This window comes from Acomys russatus, chromosome 24, assembly GCF_903995435.1.
Source record: "Acomys russatus chromosome 24, mAcoRus1.1, whole genome shotgun sequence".
Lineage (NCBI taxonomy): Eukaryota > Metazoa > Chordata > Mammalia > Rodentia > Muridae > Acomys > Acomys russatus.
Window position 1 is genome coordinate 19,586,314 of NC_067160.1, and position 17,460 is coordinate 19,603,773.

The following is a 17,460-nucleotide window of genomic DNA, read 5'->3' on the forward strand; positions in this document are numbered from 1 at the left end:
CAGATATTTGCCTCCCTTTGTTCCCCATCTTCTACTAATCTCATTACAGACCCCCCAATCTCTCTATAACTATATAAGACAGAGCATGACCATCAGTTTTCAGAGGATTCCAGGTTCCTATTCATGTTTATCCATCTTCAAACACAGCAATAGATAATCTCCATCCTTTTAAATCACTCTCATAATTTGAATCTTTCTCATCAGCTTGAGTCCTCTTCCTTTAAAGTCTCAGTGGGCCCACTGAACATAATAGCTCCTTAAGGACAACTAATTTAGGACCTTAATTAATTCTTTCTGAACATACAACTTTTGGAATGGAGTTTAGCATATAGTTGGTATTCCAAAGCTTTGTTAAGACAAGATGTAATGATTGGATAGCAATTCTATTTAGAGGAATAGATTTCCCAAGCTATATCATGGTTACAGTAATTTGGATACTTCTATATCATGACGTCATTAAGGAAGATATGAATAAAATAGTGTGCTACAACATAATCCTCACTGTAGATTTCACTAACATTCCATCTCAATTCCTTGAGAAATGATAGTGATTTTTATTTACTGCCTACAATTTGGAAAACTATAAGATTGGCTTTAACCATTCATATGTTTTTCAATCATGATTAACTTAGTTCTGTGACATTTTAATAACACAGTAATTTTTATTTCAGTTACGCCTGTGCTGTGTGTCTAGAACTGTTTCCTACATATTTCACAGCTAATGGAGCACTACAGCTGTATCCGTTAATCCTATGTTTGCAGATAAAGACACTTCATCTTGAGAGAAATTTAACAAGATGGTTAATGGTGATGTATTCATTAATCCAGGCAGCCTATCTCTGGATAGGTGCTCCTACGTAGTATGCTATGTTATTATTGAATGCCAAAGATTTGATGATGCATTAAATTATTTAAATAATTTCAAATTGCTAGTGTTTAAAAGAATAGATTACTTGAGGAATAATGAAACAAAATTCTTGGGAGAAGACAACAAAGCAGTTCTTAGTATTACCCCTCACTGATCATATTGAAATCTTGAAAATGATGTTTCCTTGCCTCCTTTTAAGAATGGAGAGTTGAGAGTTATATTTCTGAGCATCAATGTACATCAGTCAGGCAGGCAAGACTAAGAAAGGGGACTTATTTCTTCTCGGAAATACACTGTTAGCAGAACAAGTACACAAGGAACATATTTTAAAAGAACAATTAACAGTTTGAAAGCCTCGTGTCACTGGAATGCACTGCTGTAAAATAACATTTCACAGAGGAATGAATCAGCTAAATAGGTTTTAATTGGTTATTCTAGATAGAAAGCACAGAAGCCTGCATGTTGTACCATAAAATTCTAGCTTAGACCATTTTCATAGATCAGAATATAGGAAGATATTAGAGATTTTAAATGATATTTATGGCTTCAGGGATGTTTGGAGAGGGTGTGGAGACGTTCTGTTACGTTCTTTTGGTATGTCACACAGCTCTCATACAATTACAGCTGGTAATTTCAATGAGTTGATGTGTAGATATTTGAATTTCAGTATGTTTCTTTTTTCCTTGGTGCTCTGCTACATCAGTTTTCTATTTTTTCTTAGCTGATACATCAATAGAACAGAATGGAATGGAACACAAAAAGACAGAATAGAATGAAATAGGAAGAATTGGAGCTTTGGAATGGAAGGAGGAAGCTATAAAACCGCATGGTTTTAGAACACTGAGAGTCCGTGAGATAGTAAGGTCTACTGAAAGCTCTATGGCAGCTGAAAGGAAGTATTAGATACATGGGGTTCTGATAAACAGGGTCTTCCTTAGTGGAAGAAAATAAAAGGGAAATAAGGAGGCAGTTGTGTTGGTTATAACTGTCAAATTGACGCAGTCTAGAATCACCTAGAAACAGTTTTAATGATGAATTGCCTACATCAGGTTGGCTGGTGAGCATTTCTGTGGGGGATTGTTTTGATCATTAGTTGACATAGAAGATCCATTTTACCATGGGAGGTATCATTCCCTAAACAAATGATACTGTTCCACATAGAACAGGAAACAGCTAGATGGGAAAAAGGGAGCAAGCAAAGATGATTTTGTTCTCTCTTTACTCTTGACTATGGGTCACTTGACTATGTGATGGAGCTAACTGCTCGAGTTCCTGCCCTGACATCTTCAAAATGATGGACTGTAGCTCAGAATTGTAAGACACATAGCCTTTTCTCTAATAATTTGGTTTTGGAAAGGTTATATTATCATACCAACAGAAATGCAACCAGGACATCCAGGAAACCAGAGGTTATTGTGACTGTCAGGTACGAAAGAGGACCAGTCTCAGCATGAGTCAGTTGTGATGTGTAGAAAGTGAGAAGATGGAAGTGTGTGTACAATTATAAAAAAAAAAAAAAAAAAAAAAAAAAAAAAAAAGTCCGGGACTAATCTGTTCCCACTCAATATGTCTCCAGCCAACTATATCATGTATTTGTAGAAAATTAGGATGAAGCGATGGGAACACACAGAGGGAATTAATTAAAGGATACTTGTAGATCTGCCGTGTACACACCTGTATGTCTTTCAAGTTCCTTGAAACCTGTCCCTTCATCTGTACTGACAACTTTAGATTTTGTTACCATCTTGAAATGGCAGGGATCAAGAAATTAAATTTCCTGCCCCTTCTTTGTAGGAGTCCATAGCCAAAGACTCTCAGGCTACTTGAATTAGTTAATTTTGATGTCTTCTGCAGGTGAACCAAAATTTTTCAAGTGTTTTTGCCCCAGTAGCCCACTCTGGGGGAAGCTCAAGAAGTAGCCCTTAATCTCTTTTTCCCCTCGGAGATACTAAATTGCCAAACCAGTATTGTACATCAGAGTCCATGTTTCCATTTCTGTCTTCCAATAGAAGTTGGTGTGTGAGAGAGAAATGTCAATGTTACTAATGCCTTAAGCATAATTAAGTGTAGCCCCATGACCAGCATCATGTTCACTTATTGGGGTTACTTTCACTAAGAACTATGGACTGTGAAGTATTAGATAAATTTAACAAAAATCTAGTGGACTATTATTTCCCAGCTGACATACTAAGTTATTTCATATGCTGTTATTTTGACAACCTAAAAATAGTCTATTTATATCACTACCCTAATAGTTAACCATGAAAATCTCACCTAGACTTTAATAGTGAAAGAATAAATTACAACACATAGCCAAATAAATAAGGTAATAGATCTTGTATTATCTATCTATCTGTCTATATACATATATGTATATAAGTATAAATGTCAAGTGCCCCTTTCTGTGTGTATGTATGGATGTATGTATGTGTCTTGTTCGAATTTACTCTTCATATTTTCCAATTTCCCTTTGTAAAATCCCTATACCATAATAAAAGTTTACAGAATGTATATCACCATAGCTTCAATTAAAAGTCCTATCTCATTTCCCATAACATCTGTCACTTAATAGCTCTTTCTACTTTCAGCCTTGCTTCTTGAAACATCAAATTTTCCAGAAGACTATGGGGCCATTTGAAGATGCTACATTCTTGCTTCTGAATATGCATTTTATTTTTTGGAATAGAAATTGCAGAATAGTTGGATGATGGTGGCAGAACAAACAAAGATGTTGAATTATTTAATATAGCTAGCAGTATGAAATCAATTATTTCTTTTTTAAAATATATTTTATTAATTTATTCATATTACATCTCAATTGTTATCCCATCCCTTGTATCCTCCCATTCCTCCCTCCTTTCCATTTCCTCTTACTCCCTTCTCCTATGACTGTGACTGAGGGGGACCTCCTCCCCCTGTATATGCTCATAGGGTATCAAGTCTCTTCTTGGTAGCCTGCTATCCCTCCTCTAAGTGCCACCAGGCCTCCCCATCCAGGGGAGGTGGTCAAATATGGAGCAGCAGAGTTCGTGTGAAAGTCAGTCCCCACTCTCCACTCAACTGTGGTACATTTACACTACGGAATACTACTCAGCTATTAAAAACAAGGAATTCCCAAAATTTGTGGACAAATGGATTGAACTAGACATGATCATAATGAGTGAATTAACCCAGAAGCAGAAAGAGTCAAATGGTATATACTCACTTATATCTGCACACTAGCCCAAGGCGCATGTCCCATGAAAGTCTTCACTTACCAGGAAAGTGGGACAGAGGGGAGGACATCCTATTGGGACTCTAGGTGAGAGAAACATGGGAGAATGGGGAAATAGAAGATCCAGAGGGTCCTAGAAACCTACATGAAGAACATTATGATGGGCAGATCTGGGCCCACAGGTTCTGCTCAAACTATGGCACCAGCCAAGGACAATATATGTAGTAAATTTCGAACCCCTACCCAGATCTAGCCAATGGAAATCAATTATTTCAATTGGTGTAGGAATCCAGTACTATTATCAAGAAGCCAATTTATTTATTTTTTTATTTTAATTATGGAGACAAAGTACCACTAAGTAGTCAGTGGCTAGGTTACAACTCACTATAGAGTCTAAAGTAATCTCAGTCTCTCAGGTAATGAATAGCCTTTGACTCATGAGGGCTGGGGTTAAAAGTGAGTGCCACCATGCCCAAACCCATGTGTAGACTTTAATCTGCTCTCTCAATCTCAGTTCTTAAATTATTTTTTTGATTAGGAAGTAAAGACATGGATTTCATCTTGATGTTTTCTTATACATTTAGCATATGTGGTAGTTTAACATAGAATGGTTCCCATGGGCTCATATATTTCAATACATGGTCCCAGCTGCTGGAACAGGTTGGGAATGGTTAAGAGGTATCACCTTGTTGGAGGAGGTATGTCATGGGGGATGGACTTTGAGATCTCAAAAGACTCAGGCATTTCCCATGTGTTCTGTCTGGCTTGAGTTGTGTCTCAAGATGTTAGCTCTCAGATACCCTCCTGCATTGTGCCTACCAAGCTGCAGCTATAATTTTGTCATAATGGTCATGGTCTCTACATCTTTGAAACTGTAATCCCCAAATAAGCTATTCTATAAGTGGCCTTTGTAATGGTATCTTATCACAGCAATAGAAAAGCAAGACAAATTTTTGTTCTTTTGATTGTTGCTGTTCTTACTTATGCCTTTGTCTGATGTTCCTCTTAAGTTTGACATATTTTACAGTTTGCTCATATACTGGCTGCTGTAACATGCATACACGTGTATATGCTATGAATGCTGATACTATTTATGTTACTATTTATACAGAAATATCAAATATACTTATAATACACAATATATTTATTACATATTTATAAATATATTTATGTTCATTTTCTATTAAATATATTATATCATATGATATATCATAAAGATAATACTTATGTTATACTTACATATAAATATATTATATATAAATATATTATATATATATATATATATATATATATATATACACACACACACACACGCACACACACACACATACTTGTTTATATGGATTCACGTCTCCTCATTCAGAACAGCGAACGCAGGTATAATCTAGCCTCTTATTGAAGTTAGGAAGATCAGAGTATATTGATAAAGGGAATGGTTTTTTTTTCCCCCTTATTTTTAGCTTTTCTAGCATCAGCTATTTTAAGTTTTCCTAAAAGCCAGTATTAATTTGTAAAATAAGAGAAGAGATGATAACAGGAAACACATTTAGAGTCTATATCCAGGTGGTCAATTCTGCTTTCAAGCTCAGGTGTAATTTACCCTGCTCACATAAGGGGGCTCACAAGTGGTAGTTTATTGTTCAGGCTGATTTCTGTCTTCTATTCACCCTTTTGTGGAGATAAGAATGAATGTTTTTGCTCCACTTGCCATACTTTTAAATGGCTAAATGGCTACAACAGTAAATTTTTTATTCTACTCTCTCTTCCATGACAATCCCAAGCCTAAAACTTAGGAACCTCCTGAATGCTGATGACTAGTAAATAGTGACTCCTAGCCTAATGGTTTCTTGTGAATGCTGTCCAATCACAAGGCCTCCTTCATTATGTATAGTTCTCCTATATGCATTTTAATTACACATTCCTATGTAAATACTTCATATTTTATAGGTTCTCATTATAAGCATTTTTTTTAACTATGTACCTGCCTGTGTCATCATGTGGTTATGAGACCATGGTTACAGGTGCTTGCAACACACAGAGATGACTCATCCTTTGGAGCTGCCATTACAGCCAGTTCTGAACTGTCTTCCTTGGATTCTGGGAACTGTCAAGGACAATGACACATGGGCTGTTCTTGGTAAGGGTCAATATTTAACACTGAGAGCATCATATATCAGTTCTTATAGCTAGGTGCATATTGACAAAGACTACAGGGATATTTGGTGGTAAATGATATTGATATCTCTAGTGCCTATGTAGGATGGTCCTCCTGCCTTCTCCTCCCAAGTGCTAGGGTTACAGATTTTTAAAAAATTTATTCACTTTACATACTGATTATAGCCCTCTCCCTCACTGCCTCCCTGTCCCATCCTCCCTCCCCCATTGGCCCCTTCCTTTAGTCCTCAGAAAGTGGGAGCCCTCCTCTCCTAACATCTGATACCAGCGTATCAAGTCTCATCTGGACTGCTTGTATCCTCTTCCTCTGTGGCCTGGAAAGGCCACCCAGCCAGGGGGAAGTGATCAACAAAGGAACACAAGAGTCCATATCAGAGGTGGCCCATATTCCTCATATTGTGGGACCCACAAAAAGACTGTGCTGCCTGTCAGCTACATCTGTGCAGAGGTCCTCAGCATACATGGTCCTTGTTTGGTGCATTAGTGTCTGCAGCACCCCCAACCTCTTCCAAGATTTGTTGGCTCCATTGGTCTTTTTGTGGATCTCCTGTCTCCATCAGGTCATTTTACGCCCCAACTCTTCCGTAAGACTTCCTGTGCTCCACCCAGAATTTTGGCTGTGTGTCTCAGAATCTGCTTTGATTCCCTGCTGGGTAGAATCTTACAGAGAACCTCTATGGTAGGCTCCATTCTGTTCCTTCTGTTCAACTACTTCCAGTTTCTATTCCATATGCCCTTCTGAATGAGAATTAAGCATTAGTCCTAGGGTCCTCCTTGTTTTTTTTTTTTTTTAGCTCCTTTAGGTCTCTGTATTGTAGTATGGTTTCCCATATTATGTAGCTAATATCTGCTTATAAGTGAGTATATACCATGAGTATCTTTCTGGGTCTGGGTTACCTCACTCAGGATGATCTCTTCTACTTCTTTCCATTTACTTGAAAATTTCAAGATTTCCTCATTTTTAATAGCTGTGTAGTATTCCACAGTGTAAATGTACCACAGTTTCAATTGAGGGATATCTAGGTTGTTTCCAGATTCTGTCCATTATGAATAAAACTGCTATGAACAGAGTTGAGCAAATGTCCTTGTTATATAGTGGATCATATTTTGGGTGTATGCCCAGGAGTGGTGTAGCTGGGTCTTGAGGTAGCACTGTTTCCAATTTTCTAAAAAGGATCAGATTGATTCTCAAAGTGGTTGTACAAGTTTGCATTCCCACCAGCAATAGAGGAATGTTCCCCTTTCTCCACATAACTGCCAGGACACACTGTCACTTGAGTTGTTTATCTTAGCCATTCTAATGGGTATAAGATGAAATCTCAGAGTCCTTTTGATTTGCATTTCCCTAATGACTAAGGATGGTAAGTATTTCTTTAAGTGCTTCTCAGCCATTTGATATTCCTCTGTTGAGAATTCTCTGTTTAGCTCTGTACCTCATATTTTTTATTGGCTAATTTGTTTTGGTGGTGTTCAATTTCTTGACTTCTTTATATATTTTAAATATTAGCCCTCAGTCAGATGTAAAGTTGGTGAAGATCTTCCCCAGTCTGTAGGCTGTTGTTTTGTTGTGTTGACTATGTTCTTTGCCTTACAGAAGCTTTTTAGTTTCATGAGGTAAAAGCTGCAATGGAAAAAGGCCAAGCCTATCAGAATTACACCTGACTTTTCAACAGAGACAATGAGAGCCAGAAGGGCCTGGACAGATGTCCTGCAGCCACTAAGAGACCACAGATGCCAACCCAGACTATTAAACCCAGCAAAACTTTTCTTAACAATAGATGGAGAAAACAAGATAATCCAAAACAAAACCAAGTTTAAACAGTGCCTAGTCACAAATCCGGCCCTATAGAAGATACTAGAAGGAAAACTCCAAAACAAGAAGGTTGTAGTTTTATGACGGCAAGTCTAGTTTGTACAGTGTGGAGGATGGAATTCAAGCTTCCTATGTGCAGACCAAGTACTACACCTGCTGAATCACATCCCCAGCCACTACATTTTTTCTAAAACATTCTTTGATTTGTTTATAAAAACATTAGATTTTCTTTTTAGCACCACCATGATCAGTAAATTTCTTCATAGCAAATTTTTTTATTTGACTCTCACATTGGACAGCATGTTCTCCAGAGGGGATAGGGAAACTGCTTATTTGGGAAACACAGGAGTCTGTAGAATGTCCTCCAAAGGCAAGACCTGAATATAGCTCTTGACTATGAAAAGGTGAGTAGGACTTGCTTCATCTTCCTTCCCTTCTACTCTGCAGTTGCTACACTCACAGAACATGCAGAGATTCACTCTTGTTTAACATGCTCATGGTCACCTTCTCAAATTCGTTCCAATCATGTTTTAGGAAAATTACCTTACAAGAAACTCTGCAACCTGCTCAAAGAAGGGAAAAAGATGTGTATGAGGTTATAATGAAGGAACAAAACTGGAAGAAGAGTGATGAAGCTGATGCTCATGCCCTCTGCTCCATTAGCCTGCTCTGTCTCAGCTCATCTGGAGCCAAACTCATTCCTTATGTGCTCTCTGGAGCTTCCCCTTTCACCTTTTCCAGCAGGGCAGGACACTTCATCACACACTAATCCTTTTTATGCCTTGAAGAATCCTCACATATTGAGGCCCACCATTTTTATCTTACAGTTTTCATTGACACTGACTTGTGTTAAAATGGGTGTACTTTTCTGGAAATTAAAGGGATAAAGAAAGGCTCATTAAATTCATTATAAAATGGCTATATTTCTTACAGTAATAGCACCAGTAAATCTTTTACCTTCCCAAGTTGCTTTATATAACAAACAACTTAAAATTTACTGAAATCACACAAATGTTTTATTTTAATGTTGATAAATGCTTAGAGTGATAATTATTGGTGTATGTTTGTATGTGTGGTATGACCATACATGTTCATGTGCTTGCAGGTATGTGGGCTCATGTATATGGTGTGTTCTTACATATGTGCATATTTGAGACTCAAAGTTAATGTTGGGTATCTTCCTCAATACCTCTACTCATTATTCATTAGTCACTGTCTCTCACTTGAACACAGAACTAGCCAATTGGAATACATAGTCTGGGTAGGCAGCTTGTCTCAGAGATCACCTCTCTCTGCCTTCTAAGAGAGTGCTAGAGTTATAGTTGGGTTAGGACACCCTTCCAGCATGAGGTGATTTCTGGGGATGTGAACTCAAGTCTTTCTGCTTGATAAGCTATCTGAGCTCTCTCTAAAGCTCCTGGTTGAGGTGTTGTTCCTTTTCATTCTAGGAATTTTATGATCTTTGGGAGTTTGTTGGAACCTGTATTAAATCCAAAGAACAAAGAAAAGTATTTTTGGACAAAAGAGTAAGCTACCAAAGGTCTTTCAAATGGAAAATGAAATTTAAATCAGGTGCGTTACTTAGAATTGAGCTAGAAAGAGGAATTCTTAATTGTGGAGGTTCCAAAATTAGAAGAATAAGAACTTAAAGGCCCTTCCTGACTAATCACTTTGCATTAAAACAGAGGTTCATAAGTATTCAAAGTGGAGAAATCAAGTGTTTATGAAATGTTCAGCCATAAACGAGGCATCTTTACATAACCTGCCCTCAAATTTCAGTGAAAGTCACAAAAGACAGAGCAGAAAGAATGTAATAGCCAGTTGTCAGGGAGGACAAGGATGAAAAAATGTATAGTCTACACTCACAGCAATCGTGGCTATAGTTTCCTGAATCAGATGTTTACATCTTCACAAGATCAATGCACATCACGGATGAGGGAAGGAGTGCATGGGTCTCTGCCCCTAACTGAGGTCAGTTTACTTCAGGGATGCGGACCTTACCAGGTTGATCATTCCCCACTGGGTGGTCCCATATCCACTTGTATATGGGCTATACAAACTGGATTTGGTGGATTATAGAAACAACCACAACCACTACCACCAGCACCACCAGCACCACCACCACCACCACCACAACAACAACAACACAATAAAGATGTGGAGCAGGAAGGAGGATGCAGGAGGCTGATCTAAGAGGAGTTGGAATGGAAGTAGACATGTTTGAAGTAAGTTGTATTTGCATGTGGAATGTGCAAAGAAAAAAATAAAATGTTCTTGAAGAAGTTAGGAATAAATAATAACTCAGGACTTTAGTAGATCAGAATAGACAAAAACATAATTGAATATTTATCACTTAATGTGAAAAATAATGTATACAAACCTGATGCCAAATTTATAAGATCAAAAACAGTTATACCAAATGAGACTATGAAATTTAGAAATTTACCCAAAAGGGACAAAAACAGGAATACCTATCAAGTTTTTCATAACATGAGACACATGATTTTGTGGCTTGAAAAGAATTTTGATGCCTAAAGCTGGCCCTACATGCCCATTGACATAATACATACAGAGAACATCCTTATAAAAGGCAAGAAAAGATAATCATGTGTCCCCATCTCAAATTCTTTTGTTTCTCTTTGGCTTTGGACCTTTCCTTAGGAAACAATAACAAACATCTAGCCAGAACTAGAAGGAAAGCTCAGTGAACAAAAGCAACAGAGTGCCAATGTCTGTATTCCCCAGGCTTTTCATAGTAAATCTTTTAACATTTGATGAAAGTAAGTACCCAGCTCTTTCCTGCAAGAACAATACTTTACCCAGCTTGTCCTTGGAGCAACAATTCAAAATGACCTTGATACAATAACATCCTCCAGGTCTCACAACTGAAGAGGAAAGCTTTAATAATTGTAAATCCTTTCTGGGTGTTCTGCAACCTTGTATATTGTCTTAGAAAGCATTTTGCTTGTGACCTCTGCATAGTTCTACACCAAGAATCACCATGTAAGTAATGAAGTCTATTTAAATAATAAATGCTGCTTCATAAGGTGTTTGAAACCAGAATCACATGGAGACCTTAAGAAAACAGAATAAGTGAATTACATTTCCTAGAATAACATAGTTTGGTGCTTAGCAAATGTTAGAAGATAAAGGATTTGAAGTGAGTCGAGTCTGTTAAATTTGTGAAGAAGTGAACTTTGTATAGTCTGTGGGCTGTGGCTCTGTGCTATTTTGAAAATGGATCAAAGGGAACTGTGGGAATAAAACAACTAAAAGACAAGGGTAGTGTTAAGCGAAGCCACCATTGGTATGCCAGCAAGGGAGCCAGGATGGAAGAAGTGCAGCTTCTCTGAATTTGGGAAAAAGCTTCAGAACAGCCATCAAAGACCAGGTCTGTGAGAAGAACTTGATATTTTACAGTCCAGTTCTTGCGAGATGTATAAGTAAAGTAAACATTTTTTTTTTCCTTTGAGAAGGGAAAAAGTGAAGTTCAGGTCAGAAATTGGACTCTAGAGAAATGGTTGAACAGAAGGTTGCATTTGCAAGCTATGTCTCTTCCCAGACAAATGCATTTAAATGGGGAAAAAAAAAAACTTGAATGGGGGCTTGAATGGTCACAGCAGTTTGTGTAACCCTTCTCAGTTATGTTTTGCTCTATATTTATCTTGGTTCATATATGTGAAGGGAGGAGACTGTGGCAAGGCTGCTAAAGCTTTGTATTGTTCGGTGACTTGGTGAAAGGCAGATGGAACAGGATTCAATGGGAAACTACACTTTGAATTATCCAATGGTTCCTAATCTTATATGTTCCTGCCAAGCACTCTTGGCTTATGTAATTCAGTGGAGACAACACCCTGGCCCACTGCTTTTCCAGTATGACCCCAAGAATGTGGTAGACTATAGGTAGTAAGTCACAATGACTGTGTTCGTCTTCAGGGGCCATTTTGAGTGAGTATGACAGTCATTTTAATTGTTTTGAGTGAGTATATTTGAGTAAACAAAGTGTCTATTAGAAAGTCAAAGAAAATTGAATAACTACAACTTTAAATATGATTTAAGAGGTAGTTACTGATTCTATTTATATCAGAATCCTGACATGTATACTATGAGATTTATGAAAAAAAAATATGTAAAATTACTTCCTTAGGTTGGAAAAGGAAGTATGGTTCACTTTTACTCTGTTTACATAACTTTAATATTTAAATTGTTTAATTAGCAGGTAGTATTTCTATACTATAAAACAAACAACTATACGTATTTCAGAGGTCATAACGGGCTGGAGAGATGCCTCAGTGGTTAAGAGCACTGTTTGCTCTTCCAGAGGTTCTGGGTTCAATTCCCAGAACAATTTGTTGCACATGGGAGTCAGAGTCAGGCACTCAGGAGGAAGAGGCAGGTGGATCGCTGTGAGTTCGAGGCCAGCCTGGTCTACAAAGTGAGTCCAGGACAGTCAAGGCTACACAAAGAAACCCTGTCTTGAAAAACAAAAACAAAAGCAGAGGTCATATGCTGCGATAAAACACCAGGAAGAAAAGCAACTTGAGAAAGAAAGAGTTTATTTCAAGATTAAAGTTCCACGTCACAGTCCCTCATCAAAGATCATCAGCACAGGACCTCAAGGCAGGAATCCAGAGGCAGACACAGAGGCAGATGCCACTGCAGAGTGCTGTTCATTAGTTTGTTCCTTGTGACCTTCTCCGTCTGCTTCCTTTTAGCATCCAGAATCCAGCTCAGGTTTATATTATAGGGTCCATGTCAATCATCACTCAAGAATATTCCTCAGAGGCTTGCACAAAGGCCAATTTCCTAGAGAAATTTTCTCAGTTGAGGTTCCCTCTACTCAAATGACTTCAACTTGTGTCAAGCTGTTCTAGAATTATCTAGCACACCAAAATTGTAAACCAACTTGCTAAAAGGACTACATAGAATGTTTTGACACAGCCTAGAAAAATTGTACAGTTTCAGTGTATAACATTCTAAGTGATACACCAGAGCCAGTAGTCTCTTTATACACTTTACAAAATATATATGTCTCTTCTTTTAGCCATTTTTAGTGTAGATGGCCCACTCAAAAACATAGAATCTAACACTAAAAGGCAATTAGCTCATATTTTCTAGTTTTAGCAGTAGAAAACCACTAAAATGTTGGCTGAAAGAAAAGTGAGAATGGGAGAGCTATAAGAGCAAAGATCAGGACTACATGTATCCATGATTATTCAATATCTATACCTACTACACCCAAATCATTGTTGAAGACTGTCTTAAAAGCATACAAGTCCATCAGCAGAAAACATTATAAAACAATAATACAGTGAAATGAAGGACTAGACACTTGTAAAAGCCCCAAGACTTATTGGTATCATTCACCAGAGTACAGGTGGGTAATATCTGTGAGCTGAGCTGAGGACAGTGGAGTTCTGCTGAATGGCTTTGTTCCATCCCTTTCCCCTCAGGAAAGGAAGGCAGTTAGCTATTGCCTAACAGTGTTGCTTTTTCCTCATATGATAATGTACAAATCTGCATTCCTAGAAAGATAAACTGCTTCACAGTGGTGAGTGAAGAATATCCCCTGAGAGCAAACAAGAGGAAAGAGCACGCCATGGGGAGAGAGTTAAGAGCAAATCAACAAAGGAGAGTAGCCAAGGGTGTCAATTTCCTGTTTTTCCTTATTCTCCAGAGTGCACTGGTGAAAGGAGCCCTTTAAAGTAATGCTTTATGTGGGCGGTACAAGTTTTTCCAGCTAAATGATCAAGTTACTCGAGGGAATTCATAGCTAACTGGATTTACATAAAGAAAGGAAGTATGGAGTCATCAGGTATTAGACAAAACATAATTTCATCCAAGGAATTAGTACCCTACCTCTAACTGGGTGATTCCATGGCCTAATGAGTCACAAGGCAGAATTTGGAAGAAATTGACCATATTAGAAACACTGTAATGTTGTGTCTGCCCGGGCAGATTTCTCTTTCTCTAATTTAACATGTTTCAGATGACAGGACTTGGATTGTATCCCTCGGGGCATGAATCTACCCACAAACAGATCTCATTACAGCATCACAGAATGTTTCTGGTATCTAATTCCTCCTCTCTGTTTTGTTTTTAAGCTGCCAGGACTACTAAACATACTTTCTCTCTTGCTGTGGTTCAAGTTTCTCTGGGTTGAGGTGATGCTCCGACATTCGATGCTCTGCCCAAGCTTTCTGTTCTCCCTTGACCTCACCTGTTCACCTGATCCCCCACTCCTCCCTTCTGCTCTCCCTTGACCCCATGAGCATCTACTCTGCTCAGGCTGTACCTGAACATGTCAGATACGGGCTTTGTTTTTCTGGATTTTTCTCTAGTTTCAGTAGTCTTACTTTGTTCGCCAAGTCTTCGTTATTCCTACTCAGCCATATCAACCTTGAAACATTTTTCATGTCTGGTTCCTATGTCTCTCAAGAAAATATATGTTTTTCATAACAGAGCTTAGCAATGTTATGGTTATCCCAGTTATCGAAGGAGAATAAAATTTCCCCTGTAGTTATAACCATACCAAAATGTAGTTTTAAAGTTTAATGTTTATTATTTGAATTTTTAAAATCCCACTGTTTTACTTTTGACAATAATCATAATTTAAACCCACAAATGTTAGGTTTCAGTATAAAAACCTGAGAGAAAACACATATATGGAATTTTTCAAAAAGTCAATTCTGTTTTGGTGTTTGGTGCAATTAGGAAAGCTAACTGCTGCCTAGTAACAGCTTGTGATGGTGAAAGCTTTATTTTCCTTTGTTTTGAAAATTAGTTTTAAAATCCCTGACCCAGTTTTCAGTAATAATTTTAACAACTGAATACTTTAGAAATTTGTGGATATATTCTTAAAGAGACAATTTCCTGAAAATAAGATATATTCTATCTCCTAAGTTCTCTCTTTCTCCAAATCCAGACATCCCAGAGTCTCATTTTTCCTTAGAGAATGAAAGTTTCATTTGGTTCTTAATGTTTATAAGGAAACTTCTAATTAAGCCTCCGCTGTTCTGGGCCACAGGTGGTCGAGTGACAGCTCTTGCTCAACTCCACCTCTATCTACCACATGTCACAGAGCAGAAACACTACCCTCCCAAGATTTGCGAATGGCAAAACTGAAATGAAGAGAAATGTATCTGCTAAAGATCACACTGTAAGAGTTTGGTACAAAAGCCCTGTATGATAGTCATTTAAAACCAGAATCAATTACAATGTTAATCAAGTGTAGTATTAACGATGCACTCAGATTAGAGTCAAAGAAAATGAAATATCTACAAATGAATTTAACTAAGAATGTGTAAGTTCAATGTAATGAGAACTTCAACTCTCCAAAAAAAAAAAAAAATTAAATTGAGAAGAGTACTGGAAAATGAGGATGCCTTCCATGCTCATGGACTGGTAGGATGAATATTTTGAAAATTATTCTTCTATCAAAAAACTATTCAATGCAATCCTAACCAAAGTCCCCATTTACTTTATCATAGAATTATATAGGAAAGACAATTCTAAAAATTATGGAATGACAAAAGACCCCAGATAGCCAAGGGAATCCCATGGAAAACAAAATAATGCTGGGGTGATTACAATTCCAGATTTCAAGTTATATTACAGAACCGTAGTATAAAAACAATTTGCCACTGGCACAAAAATAAACATGTAGACCAGTTGGAGGAAAATCAAGCAACAAAACATGAGTGTGTGTTACTACAGCCTTCCTCTATTTGACAAAGATGACAAGACAAAGAACATAGAAAGTAAAGCAACCTGTACAAATAAGCGCAAGAGAATAAGAATGTCTACATGTAGAAGAATGGAATTAGACCCACATCTATCTCCTTGCAGAAAACACTCCAAATTGATCAAAAGCCTTACTGTAAAAATCTAAAACAATAAAGATGATACAGGTAAATATTTATAGTATTTTTCAAGACAGAGGTGAAGAGGAAGTTTCTAGGTTCTTTAAAAAATTCGGTGTGTCATGTGATGCTTTTCTCAAAGCTATCTCAGGTGAGGGGCATAATTTTTGCCAGATGAAAATAAAAAAAATCTGTAAGTGGACTCTGAGGAGAGAGTATAAATTGAAGCCTGCAGACATCGAGAACACGTTTTGCATTGCTACACTGTGCAACAGTTCACACTGCTTTGCTGGTCTTTGTTTTTCTATACTTCACTTTGCAACGAGAAATGCTCCAGAGACCTTCTCCTGCCACTTCGGCTTTAGGTGTGAGGCAGGTCAATATAGAAGTGAGAGAAAGGATGTAAAATAACATTAGCAAGTATTATTTAAAAGCTCTAAGGAATTATATTATCTTTATTTACATAAATTCACCTTTATCATACACATATCATTTAAGTGGAGTTATGATACTTGGCATTTGGACTGACAATGCTACCCCCAAGAACCATAGCCTAACAAAAATAATCAATGCCAGGCATGAATTTCCCCACTCCCTTGAGCTGTTGGAGCAGGGAGTCCAAGAGACCTCCAAATAATATTGGCTGTTGCTAGTCCCCTGTTTCCCTCCTAAAGGTTGAGGGGAAGTCCTCATTGCTGAAGACACCATGCAGTTAGACAAGAGACTTGCCTCAAAGTATTTGACCTGAAACTTACTTGAAAACCTCTACCATGTCCTATCATTCATATTACTGGAAACTGCTATCTATACAAGCTATCAAGAGAGAAAAGCAATCAATGGTATCCTACCCAGCTTGTGACACCCAAAAATTCATAATCATCTATCATAGCAAGATATCCTTAAAGGTACAATGGTAGCACTCATATCTTGACAGAAACCAATAGCTGTCTAATTGGACTTAAGGCCTGCTAAACAAAATTGCCAACCTTACTCAGGGCTAGTGGAGTCATGTATCATGGAGGAGAGCATACAACAGTTACTTTTCAAAACCATCATAGTGTCTGACTACATAATATTTGTCCGTATAACCACACATGCATGTAGCTATTACCCCATATCAAAGAAGTTTCTCTTTACAACAGAAAGAGACCATTAAAGAAAATCATAGCTGGTCAAAAAATACAGATGCGTATGCATGTCAAAACCTGGCTGGGGAGTTCAGAGGACAACCTTGGGGTATGATCCTCACTTCCCACCTTGGCTGATACAGAGTCTCTTGTCATACAAGGCTAGCTGGCCCAGATGCTTCAGGTGATGCTCCTGTCTCTGATTCCCATCTTGTATAGCACTTAGAGATGTGTGCCACCATGGCCAGATTTATATGGGATCTTACAGGGAGTTACCAGGAAAGGGTAGTTACTGAAGGGGGCTGACAGAAAGAGATAACCTTCTGGCTTAACAGATGGAGTAGAAAGTGTTATAATACCCCTGCTCTACATCTGGGATCTGGGATACCACTTCCTTTGCC